Raw genomic sequence first — 12936 nt, 5'->3', positions numbered from 1 at the left:
ACCCCCTCTGCAACCCTTCACCCTCTGACCGTCAGAGTGTGTGAACTCAAAACTACTGTTAGAAGAGAGTGAATAAAAATATATAACCCTTTAATTTGGGATTATAAAGTCTTTAATAACATAAATACATGTTGAGTGTGAGTCAGACAGGCTGGTCTGTTTGATAACAGAGTCATTACACCTCTGAAAATGAACTGAAAGAAAACACTTCTTGGTGAGTTGCTGCCTCGCAGACATCAAAGACAGACTCATACTCGTACTTCAACTTGAAAAGATTGAATTTTCTGTGCATCAGCTGCTTCACAGGATTTTTTTACACCTCTACTTATTATGTTGTAAGCTCTTTTTAAGGTGGGCCACTTCAAACTGAAGGCAAATTCAAGATCGATTTGAGTATAAAAGGGGCAGGACCCAAATATACCGAACACTCTCTCTTTCATCTAGAGATGAATGACCATTATTTTAAGAATGAAAAATAACCGTAAACCCCTCCTGTTCCCCTGTGTGTTTGGCTTCACCTGGATGTTTGATCTTCACTGTGCCGAATGATGTAAGCGCATTAACATTCATTTCTGGATGTTTCAACACAGGTGAAACATTCTTTCTGAGCATTTCCTGCAGTGTCTGTGTCTCTGTTCTCACACAACCCGTCCTCCTCCCTACAAGCCACCAGGGCCATTGCATAGGGGAGAAAGGTGACGACAACTCTAGGGGTCTTGGGCGTTCTTGCCAGCGACCTCTCCAGCCACAGCAATCTTAAATGCTTTCTCAGATGTCAGCTCCATTTCAGAAAGCAAGCGTCTTTGAATGCTGTCATCAACATAAAGATCAACATCAACATCTGTTTCACTGTGGAGCCAAAGTTACAATCCTGTGTTAATCCTCTCAGCTGTAACAGCTTCATTAGGTTGGCGGGAGCATGAGTTGAATGCATGAATCTTCTACAAATCTTGTTGGTCCATACAACACAACTCGAACCTCCAGCCTCCCTATCTGAAATCAGTGGCATTACCCAAAGAGCTGTCCAGCTGGATGTGAGCCCCCAGGCCCACATTCTCAGGTGCAAACAGCAGTCAGACACAATTAACGTATACAGTAGCATTTATCAGATAAACAGTCAAATATGTCCCCCAGGGTTTGAAGTAAAAAAAAGACTGAATTTTCTAACCAAATGGCCATATACTGTAGTCAAACCTCAGCCTCCCAGTCCAAAGGCAATGACTTTTACCACTGACCTATCCAGCTGGATGTTGTCTCCTTCAGAGATGGGAGATAGCGGTAGGCTCCCCATCCGCCAGCTTGGCCACTGTCTCTTTCGGCAGCTCCTTAACATGCAGAGCCATGGTGCAAGAGACACAACCCAGACCAAACCCAAGGAAGCCATGGAGCTGCATTTAGTAGTGAAAGCAAGAGAAAAGGTACCGGTACTTCTACTGAATATAAAAATGTTTATAATGGCAAGGAAAGGCAAGTTTATTTGTAGCCTATAACCCTTTTTTTTTTTTTTTTTTTTTTAACAAACTGTTTGTCTGAAAGGGCTTAAAACAAAAAGCATAACAACAATCTCTGTCCTTTGACCCTTACAGTATTGACTCAGGATAAACTCCCAAGAAAAACCTTAACTGGGAAAAAGTGGGAGAAAGCTCAGGGTGAGCAACAGAGGAGGGATCCTTCACCCAGAACGGGGGAGAAGAGGAGAGTCTAGGCCTTTGGCAGCATAGCTACTGTATAAAACGATTCAGGGTTACCTGAGCCTAACTAAAAGCTCCATTATAGAGGAAGGTTTTAAGCCTGGAATTAAAGGTGGAAGGACTGTCCTCTCTAATGGATGCAAAACCATTGTATCTCTTTTCCATAAATAGGTAATTTTCTGAAGTTTACTTTGTGTAAGACTGAACCCATGTTCTTGAGATCTGGTGTGACTTGTACTTTATTTAAAAACTTTGTCACCAAAGAAGCTTTGGCATTTCACAGCTAGAATAAATGTCATCAACTCCACATATTTCCAGGAGCTACAATAAAAAACTTAACTTTAACAAATCTGTAGAATAATATCTAACAACAGGACCCCCACAACTCTTTATTCTGGACCAAGTTCAATTCAAAGCTAAATTGTTTCCACTCAAGATGCCAGAAGGCATTTTGAGAAATGAAGGCAATCATTAACTTATAAGGCATTTACTGAAAATGTAACGTTTCAACACAAAACCACTCCAGGAAGGCAATAAATATCACTGACTGATATCTAACATTGCCAGATGAGAAGTGGTGGGAGGGGGTTTCTCTTGTACAGTAAATAAAGGGGTGAATATTATATCTTGATGACAACAGGTTTGACAGGCTACAGTATATGATAAAGTTGAGAGGGAATCAGCCCCTGAGTATCAAAACATTGCTGTTGTCAGGAGGAGGAGCAGCAGCAGCAGCAGCAGCAGGAGGAGGAGGAGGAGAAAGAAATAAGAAACAAAACTGATTAAATTCAATTGTACTTGTACATTTGGCTTGAAGGATGGAGCAGGGAGGGAATGTGGAGAAAGAGAAAAGGGCGACTTGAAGAGGAAGTTAGTAAAAAGCAGTAAGAGATAAATGTTTATGTGTGTGTGCACATTTGTGTGTGTGTGTGTGTGTGTGTGTGTGTGTGTGTGTGTGTGTGTGTGTGTGTGTGTGTGTGTGTTGGAAAGAGGAGTGTCTACAGTATTTGACCTGAACAAAGGAGAAAAGGAGGAAATGTGGAGAAAGCAGAGAATAGAATGAGTTTTAAATGGAAATGTGTTAGGCAAGGTGAACACAGGAAGATGGGAGGTAGGAGAGGAGGGTGTGTGTGTGTGTGTGTGTGTGTGTGTGTGTGTGTGTGTGTGTGTGTGTGTGTGTGTGCGTGCGTGCGTGGGAGGGGGGGTGGAGGGGTAAGTGACAGGAAAAGAAACGCAGAGAAGCAGAAACCATGGAAAAAAGGTGTCAGGCAGCAGAAAAGGGAACTAATGAGACATAAGGACAGAAAGAGAGAGAGAGAGGAAAAAAACATATGGACACCCGCAGAGAATAAAGGCAGGATGAGGGGAAAAAAGAAAGAGAATCACTCAGTCATAACATTAGCAAGATAAAAGCATGAAAGAGCAGGTGACCTACAGAGATGCCTTACATAAACTACAGCATTGTGCATTGTATTTTAAAGAAATTCCTTTTGAGTTAAAGTTGGAGACCGGTTCTGGTTCTGGTTCTGGTTCTGGTTCTGGTTCTGGTTCTGGTTCTGGTTCTTCATAACAAAAATACATGAGTCATAATCCTTCACACCTGTTTCAGCAAATGAGTGAAAACTGTTCTTGAGATCAGAGTTAGTCAGGAGTTATATTTGGATCCGCATCAACAAGGCAGATAATAAATGGCGGACTGTGATATAGATGAGAATAAGATGAAAGTAAACAAAATGTTAACAGACAGAGTGGAATATATGAACCTAACATGTAAGGATTATATAAGGAACTGGAACAATATTCATGCAATCACATGTGCTAATATTGTATGCTGGTTATTGTAGACATATTGTATACTACGTATATAAGCCTGTCAGTTGAAGTTGATATAGTACATATAGGACTCAAAACGGCTGAGAACACTTTAATGGAGAAATACGTAGAAATGAATCAGAAATGAATATAACACACATATAACCTTGTTACATATTGTTAAGTTATTTCTGCAACATGTAATGCCACAACAATCTTCATACAATATCTTTCATAAATGAGTATACAAATTCCACTACGTATTGTGAGATGTATTCTGTACATTCTACACAATAACAAATTTCAAAATAAGATCAAATTCCACTAGTGTTATACTACCATGTTTACAAAATTGAATCTTAAGCACTCAGTCACAATCTTTGGGCAGGGAAACCCTGTACCACTCACCTGCTTTAACAAATGTTTTATTTTGGTGACGGGTTAGTAGCAGCACAAGAGCTTTCCCATTGTCAACATGAAGATAACAACTTACACTTACACCCTTCAATCAATAAAGTGGCTCCTCTCGAACATCTTTTGTCACAGATTAAATATTCAGTGCAGGATTTAACTATTGTAGAACCAGAGAACAATAAAGGAGCCTGTCCGGAGCTCAAATCAGACTTCTGTATGTACTACACCTTGACAGATCATCCTGAAAAGAAATGCTAAATTCCCATTTATTTAACTTTCTACAAAGTAGAGCAAATTCATGCTGTCTCTGCCTGCAGTATCCAGGATCAGCATTTTAAAGTGCCCAAGTGGCCTGACATTTTTACTTTGACATGCCCTGTGCTGCCCACCCAGTAATCTTCTGCTTCAGTTATGCCGGATTCATTTACAGTGCAACTTACAATAAAGTTTGACATTCAAGTAAATTCAATTTAAGCTCACCCAGAACCTCACACCACTACCTCCCCCCTGGATATCTGTTCATTATCTACTGACTTCTCTTAATGTCAGACACACTGTGTCATCCTGAGCGGTGGTAAAGGGAGCGAGGCAAAAAAGCAAAAAAAAAAAAAAAAAGAGGCTCGGGACAGTATCACATTTTCACCTGCAGTGATGATGAGCCAGCCATGACTGGGATAATCCACCGTTACTCAGTCTGACACTGCAGTGATACATTGCTTGGATTCATATGAAAGGTTTTATTCATTACAGTTACACAGAGGGTTTTGTGTAATTTCTTGTGTGTCTAATTTAAAAACTGCTGATACCTGTGCATTTTTAATAATATCAGGAGACTTCAATCATGTTTCCCTGATGAACTCAGTGGGGGATGTGGTGGAGAGACGCCCACTGAAGATGGTGGAGGCCATTCTGAACAACTCAGATCATCCACTTCTTAACACCTTGATGGACCAAAACACAGTGGTGGTGGACGGCTCCTCTCTCTTCACTGCAAGACAGAGACATGGCTATAGGATCAGGCTTTTTTATTCTTCTTATGAGCTGCCAGACTACAGTATGTAAAGCTTAAAGCAGAAGTGAGTGATATATTTGTGTTAATATAAGTCTTAAATAGTTATATCTTCCGACAGCAATCACTTACATAGAGTGTTTGGACTGAAACACGGGTCTCTCAGTCCCTCTGCTCTGCTCTGAGCCGAAGAGAAAACATTTATCGTATCCTACAGTTTTTATCCAATGAGGAGAGAGAACGGCATGCAGGGCTGTGTGTGCAGCCAAGGAACGCCGTGAATGTGGTGACGTAGTGACGAGGACTGTTATGGTGCGTTCAAGGAAACTCGTATTTTTCCGACCGTGAAGTGGTACCAGTTCGATCTGTTACGAGTTCACCGGTCGGAAGTTACGAGTGGCCGTTATAGTGACTTTCACCGGTAAAACAGGTCGGAAAAACACGAGTGGGTTGCCTGGAACGCTACAAAGTCGTAAGTTGTGACTTGAAGCTGTAATTTACGATTTCAAAAGCCTGCCTGGAACGCAGCATTAGCGAAAACGACCGGATCACTCACTTCTGCTTTAATTAAAAAAAAAAAAAAAACTAAATTATTATTTTCCACGCTCAGAAAAGCAACCCTATCTTATTCGGGCCAATAACAACAACATAACAAGATGTCTACAAGTAAAAGTTGCACAACGCTGTCAGCATAACTAATTTAAGACTAAAACAAAACTAAGTGGCTAATAGAGAGTATGATGTACAGCGTTGATGCTTGGAGAAGACATTGCAACCTCAGGATCACTGAAGATCCTTCGGGTGGTGTTTTGATGAGTTTATGATGATGCAGCCGACTGGGAAAATTTGACTTTTAAGTTGTAGTGAAACGCACCATTAATACTATAACACAAAGATTGCAAGTGCAAAACTTTATGCCAACCTCTGGGGAGGATGATACATTTTCCTAAACATAGCCATGGATCAGTGCACAATTATGTCACAGCTTTTCCTAGAAAAATGTTCCAAGTTAGCATGCTAATCAGTTAGCCCTGGCTTGTTGTAGCCATCCTCTCATATCTGGCTGCCCTGAAGACTTTACATTGCTCAGAGGGTGAAACACAATGTTTTGCCTGAAGCTCTCTGCAACACTGCTAAACAGCTGGTAAAGCTGCACTAGCAAAACTTACAAATAGCTTCTTCAAGGACAGACTACGGGAATTAATCACTTTTATTCTCACCAAATGTTTGACCTGTGCCAAATCACACAGAAAGTGAAACCAGAAGCTACCACATCACCTGAGCGCCCTGCAGTCGTGCAAAGCTGTTGCCAGTCAGACTGAGTGAGAAACGTGTTTTCTAAATGACTGTCATTCCATTATTCATTTACCCAGCATTCTGCACTTATTACACTTGTTGAATAATGTAAGTTGATAAATAATTTACAATGGGATAAAAATGGCACCAGTTTTATCTGTGGGCTCACAATTAGTTCAGGGTAGAAGTGAATGAGAGACAAGGGAGTGCTAAACAGATAGAGATCTTTGTAATGAAACAAGTTTGTTAAATAAAGGTATGCAAAATCCAACGACAGAGACAAAGTAAAGATTATTATTAATTATTAACTTAATGTATTTTCAAGACCTATGGAAGGTAATACCACTAAAACACTCACAGCACACAACAACACTGCATGGAAGCTATATGTTTTAAATCTAGTCTTGGCCATGCTGGATCAATACCGAATGCAGACCTTACCCGTCATTTAGCATTGACCCAATGGTCTCTGAACATCCTGTTTGTGATGCACGCCTTAAATCTAACACTTAATGGCTGCCGGGTTGCAGGAGAGAAAGCTTTACAGCCATAATCATTTCCCTTTAGTCGAAACACTTTCCACCTCCGGCAGAAGCGCTTTGTCCTCAGAAGACATACTGCGTCCTTAGTAAAAAAAATCTCCTCAGATAAAACATGATCCTTTCCTCGAAACAGGACAGCCCTTTGAAGCCGGCTCAAAGTAGTAAGAATGAGGGTTTAAAGCTGGGGAGGAGAAACTAGACTTTCAAAAGCAAACCAATAACACATGTAACATTGTTTTAGTTCAGGTTTGTGTTGAATCAAAGTCAAACAATCATAACTGTGGAGCTGAAATGGGATATTCCTACTTCTTCTCTTTACTCAGTGTCTTTAAAATCTGTTATAATCATCCACAATGTATTGCATTACAGCTGGTGTTTCTCCTTGTTGGAGGGAGATCGGATCTTTGTAAAAGAAAATAAAAGATAGAAATAAAAAGTTCATTGAATTAACTGTCATTTGTTCAGACACTTGTGGTCCTCAGAGGGTGAAACCTTCTCACCTTTCCCTTGCACCAGTTTGACACATGTGATGTTTGCCATGTGCGAGAGTTCTATTTGCCCAGACGATGAAACCGGATGAAATCAAAAAGGTCAAGCATAAAGCATCTCATCATGTAATGGATGATTTGGCACAAAGTTTCACGGTTCTCAGATGAGCAGTCTTAATGACTTTGATGATCCGCTGACCTTCTCCCCATTTCATTTGATTGACATTTGTTATCTTGAGTGAAAAAGTCCAAGTCTCCTTTGGATAAAGTCTATCACCACCAACTGTATCACCAACTTTTCACGTATTTTAAACGTAAAATGTGTCTAATATCAAATACCAAATGCTTGCGAAATTACGTCCTCGTCAACCTTCCTTGTGCTGTGTTAAGCATTGATTATCAAATAGGCATGCTAATACCGCCTAAGATGGCAAATATTGTAAAGCATCGTAAACATGGTGAAATATTAGCACGCCCATGTCATGCTATCAGCTGGCTCAAACCACTGTGGCATTAGGGTGCAGCTTCCCAGAGCTGCTAGTATGGCTGCAGGCTGTTGTTTACCTTGAAGGATGGGATTAAAATTAAAAATGAGCTCTAAATGGTTTCATGTCTTCAGGTGATATCACTGCGGCGGGCGAACACTCATCAGATCTGCCTCTCTCTCTACACGTCGGCTTTATTCAACCTGTCAGCATCATGAATGATAAGATAGGGTAGGAATCAAATAACATCTCATCTGACAAACCAATCATAAGGAGAAGGGTGATTCTCAATGGCCTGTAACGCCAGCAGAGATATGAAACACACACACACACACACACCTCGAGCGTAGCCACGGGGGCTACGTTTTACAGCAAAGCACAACTTGTGATGTTGTGTTACATAAACTCCCACACCCTCCCTCCATTTTCTCTCGTCTGCAGCTTGACTGCGTTTGACCCTTAAGCAATTCCACTGCTCTTGGCTCTGATAGTTATCCCATCCTGCTGCAAAAAGCTTCTTAGGCACTGCAATATACTGCCATTTGGAGAAAAAAAAAAGAAAAGAAAAAAAGAAGAGGTATGTATCAATCTGTTTTCACTGAAATGTGGATGGCAATATGTGCAGCCAAAGATTCCCCTTTCAAATCAAGTTCAATATGTGAGTTTAAAATGCTGCAGCCTCTTCTACTCCATTTTCTTCTTCTTACTGCACCTTTGTGTAAAAATAATAGCTACCGTCTATAGACAGAGGTTTAAAAGTCTCTTCTAGGCAGCAAAGTCAAGGTTTGCTCGAAGAAGTGTGAAGCCTTGACCTTATTGTACAGTGGTGCGCCGGGGGTCACTGGTGAGCTCTGTGAATTTAATTATCCAGAATGAAAGCCTTTCAAAGACATGTAGAGATTGTAGGATAATTCCCCAGTTAATACTCCCTCTGTGTGAAGAGAGGGCTTTAGGGAGAAGAGAAGTAAAGGGACAGAGTGACATCAAGAATAGAGGGATGTAATATAAAAAAATGAACAGGAGAGAGGAGAGGAAAACTTTTTTTTGGCATTTGTGACACAAAAAATATGAAATCACCAAAAGATCAAATGGAATTACTATAATATAATGATATTAATATAAAGCCAACCAATAAATCATATGATAGTTAAAGAGATAGTGCTAATATTAGAATACCAATATCATATTGATTGCCTAATTAAAACATTATTGATATTCTAACATTTGTTGTTTGATGGTCAATAGACATCTAATTGTAGGAATGTATGTTTCTCTAACACATGTACATTAAATTATTATTAATTAGCCATTTTCACATAAGCTATATGTAGCCAAGTGAACAGGGGTTACTGTGTTTTTTGTGTTAGCTGAGCCCTAATAGAATGTGTACTGTCACTTTAAGGCCAGCCAGGTTGAGAATCCTGTGAGAACCAGGAAGTCACGCGAGACGTGAACACCCGCGAACCGTCGTCTTCCTAACGCAAACAATGGCGGAGAGGTCTGTTTCTTGTCTGTGAGAGTGTGTGCAGGGGTTAAACCGTGAAAAACGTGTAACACAGAGGAAATAAGTGACCGAGTGAAAGAGTTAGAGCGGACCTATGGAGCGGACCGGTAACTGAGCCGTCTGACGAGCGTGTGTGACTGAGAACTTCGTGTTTACTTCTCGTCGGTCGGGGGTTTGTGTATTGTGTCCACGGTGTCGGGAGCCGCCATAGACGACCACGGGTCAGCGTAAGTGGCACATAATGTACTGAAATATTAGTTACTGTTATAATTTCAGTGTTAAATGCTGTTTATGAAGCTATATGTTGTGTTACTCACGTAGAGGGGAGACAGAGCCGTGTGTGCGTGTGAGCTGCATCCAGGTGCAGGATGAGGCTCTGAAGCTACAAGCTAGAGTAAGTGAGCACATGATTTTGGTTTCTGAATGTACAAGTTCATTAAACTAAAGGTCATGGTAAAAAGTGTATTTTGTACTGAGATATGTAAGAATGTACATTAAAATTAATTCATGAAGTTTACAGAGCTAAAATCTTATATGTACTGTAAAAGGTGTCTGATAAAATGAGGAGAGTGGCTTAAAAATGTATTCATGCTAATTAATGTATTTTATTTCCTGTTTACCTAGGAATAGGCCACTACTGTTGTTTTGTTTTGTTTGTTTTCGGTTGGTTTTGTTTGTTTTGCCTGTTTATTTTACTTATTTTGTACTGAGACAGTCAGAAGAAATTAAGAAAAGACAGGAAAGAATTTGTTTTATTTTTATTTTGACTGTTACAAGCAAATCTCTCAAAAATAGAGAATTAATGCTGTGCTCGTTTGAGGGCAGTCGGGGTATTAAAGATCCTACTAAAAATTATTTCTGTGTCCGGTCTCCTCCTTCGTTGACCTGGCCACATATAATTAGATACATTTATTGCACTCTTTATAATTCAATTATACATTTGTATTCTGTGAAATTTCTGCATTTCTTTCTTCTTATTATTAACATTTAATTAACTATTCTTCATTGAAAAAGGTGGGCATTCAGAGACTTGCTTAGGGGCACCCTGTGTAAAACATTGTCTAAATATGTTTTGCCCTCTCGTAGTAAACAGAATAATAAATAAGCCGTGGCCTGCTGTGGAAACCAGACTGAGGAGAGCTTGCAGGCCTTGACCCTGGTGGAACCACACAGAGCTGTGGGCATCGCATCCGAACACACTGAAGTTAGTTTGAACTCCTGTAACTTTAATTCTCTTTGACATGGAGAGATGTAGCTCAGAGCCACACCATGTACACTACAATTAAGATCAGTGAATCACAACCACCAGAAAATAATCCTGTTATCCCCTCTCTGTCCGTGTGTCTGTCTGTTACCCTGGCTGGGAGCACTGGTCCCCCACAACACACACACACACACACACACACACACACACACACACACACACACACACACACACACACACACACACACACACACCCACCTCCCGCTCAAGGTCAGGGACAGCGAGGGGTCATCGGACCACCAGCAACATTTTCAGACAGTGAAGACCAGTTACCAAGGGGGAGAACTGGGCAAAGTGGGCGGGAATTACACATTTGTTTATGAGGTACAAAGCGTAATGAAGAAAAACTGCAGAGTCTTGGCAGAACAGCCCGTCTGTGCTGCCAAATTTGCACAAGTGCTGAGTTTATATCACTTTTTCTCCTGCAGGGACTTGTAACGTCTGGATTTGAATCAGATTTGTGTTTTTTTTTTTTGGTTTTCTTTGCTGGAAGTGTCACCCTCTCTGCAAGGGATAATGTGAAACCATTATTTACAAGGAAAAGGTTGACTGAGCATGTTTATTCTTTTAAAGCAGCAGCGTGCTTTATATAGACAGAGAGCTTTTCATGTGGGAGCAGCCCAGTGCCAGATAAATCAGATCAGATTTTACTCCAATCTGATTTGATTCATCAAATCTAAGCAACAAATGACAGAAACCGTTCATGCAAACATTTGCTGTCCCCAAAGGGAGAAGGGCCCCCGGGAGTATCCTCATTTGCAATGGCAATAGACCCCCGTAAACTTCCCGTGAGGATTCTGTACACCGCACCACTGCTTCCCACAAACAGCCCCATGTGATGCATTCAGGGATAACAATGTAAGTTGCAGTTTTGCCCGTGGTCTGCAGTTGTGCTACGAAATATCACATTAAATATCACAATGCAATTGCCCCACAGAGATTTTCTCATTGTATCATTAAGGAGACATCAAGAACAATTTGAAAACTGAAGGTCGAGTTATTGGCTGCCAATTGACATCTTGATTTAACTCTGGTTTTATTTTTTGTACTTTCAGCTTTCACAATTTGTTGTGATCACTTTTTTTACTCCATATATGTTCCTAAACATTGTCCAACAGGTCAAAATAACAATGAGATGAACAAAAAAACATAATCAACGTTAACTTTAGACCCAGATCATCTGAACCACTGTAGCTTCCTACTGCCTCCCTGTCTGTCAATCTCTGTCCTCTTCTCACCGTCTCCCTATGGTCTTTCTCTCCATAGAGCATTGTAATGACGACATGTGTTGTGATTACAGTCACGTTCAACAGCTTCACAGAGGAGCCCTGACAGCTGAGCAGGACTTTGATGCTCCCTCTCTGCTGCCAGTGCTTCATAGACTCCAGGGTGAGGTCATGGGTGAGGAGACGTGTCATTGAACTCCTGACAGTGGGATTTTCAATTGAGCTTGTGTGGATGTTTCTATTACAAAACTGGTCTGTGCAGGGGAAGTGGATGTAGGATAAACACAGTTTTTTCAGCAGTGTTACAGGCGCATGTGCAGGTGGATCAAAAGTTTAAAAAAATAACTGTTTTACTTAGATGTATCACACTGGACAGGATATCAAATACACAGCTTAATGGTCTAAAAACAAACTGCTACATCAGCAGAATAGGAAAATACTTGATTGAGTGTTTACTCTTGGAAACAGCATGCTGTCGTAAAATTACAGGACGTGTATCCAGATTTTCCTCGACTTCTGAGGCAGATCATGTTATAATGTTATAAACATCAAAAGCTCCATAACTGTCACAAAGTTTTTGAACTTTTGATCCAAAATTAGATGAAAAAACCTTTAACTGATCAGAAGAAAATGGAAACTTAGTTATCTACGAGATCAAAAGTACCAAAACAGCTAACAAACTGACCGTGTGTTGAACCTGTTCAGTCAAAACAAGCTAATTGCACATGTTTAGATATTTGTAGTGGACTTAAACCTACTCTTTCTTTCATCCATCTATCCATATGGTCTGGATATACTGCTTGTCCATGCAGGCTCTCCAAGGACCAGCAGACCACCTGGAGCAAACCCCAGCTGAGATTGGGCGAGGGCAGGGTACACACCCTGGACAGGACGGCCGACACAGAGAGGAAAACAATAACACAATGCTCAGACTCACAACTATGGGCATTTTCAGAGTCACCAGTTAACCTAATGTACTTCTCCGAGGATCGAAACCAGAACTTGCCTTCTAGTTGCTACAGAAAATAAGGAGAGAGCATCATTTCGTAGGAGAGAGGCAAGTAAACACAAATGCACACACTCACTCGATGTACCTCTTAGTGCCTAAATTGTTGGCTTAGTGTTTTACTATACTAAAAGCCATAGAACAACTTCCACAGAAATATTGAGCAAGCAAAACAGAACAGTTCCCCTCCAGCAGTTGA

Source organism: Trachurus trachurus (assembly GCF_905171665.1).
Source record: "Trachurus trachurus genome assembly, chromosome: 15".
Classification (NCBI taxonomy): Eukaryota; Metazoa; Chordata; class Actinopteri; order Carangiformes; family Carangidae; genus Trachurus; species Trachurus trachurus.
The sequence above is the reverse complement of the archived record's forward strand: the minus strand, read 5'-3'. Positions refer to the sequence as shown.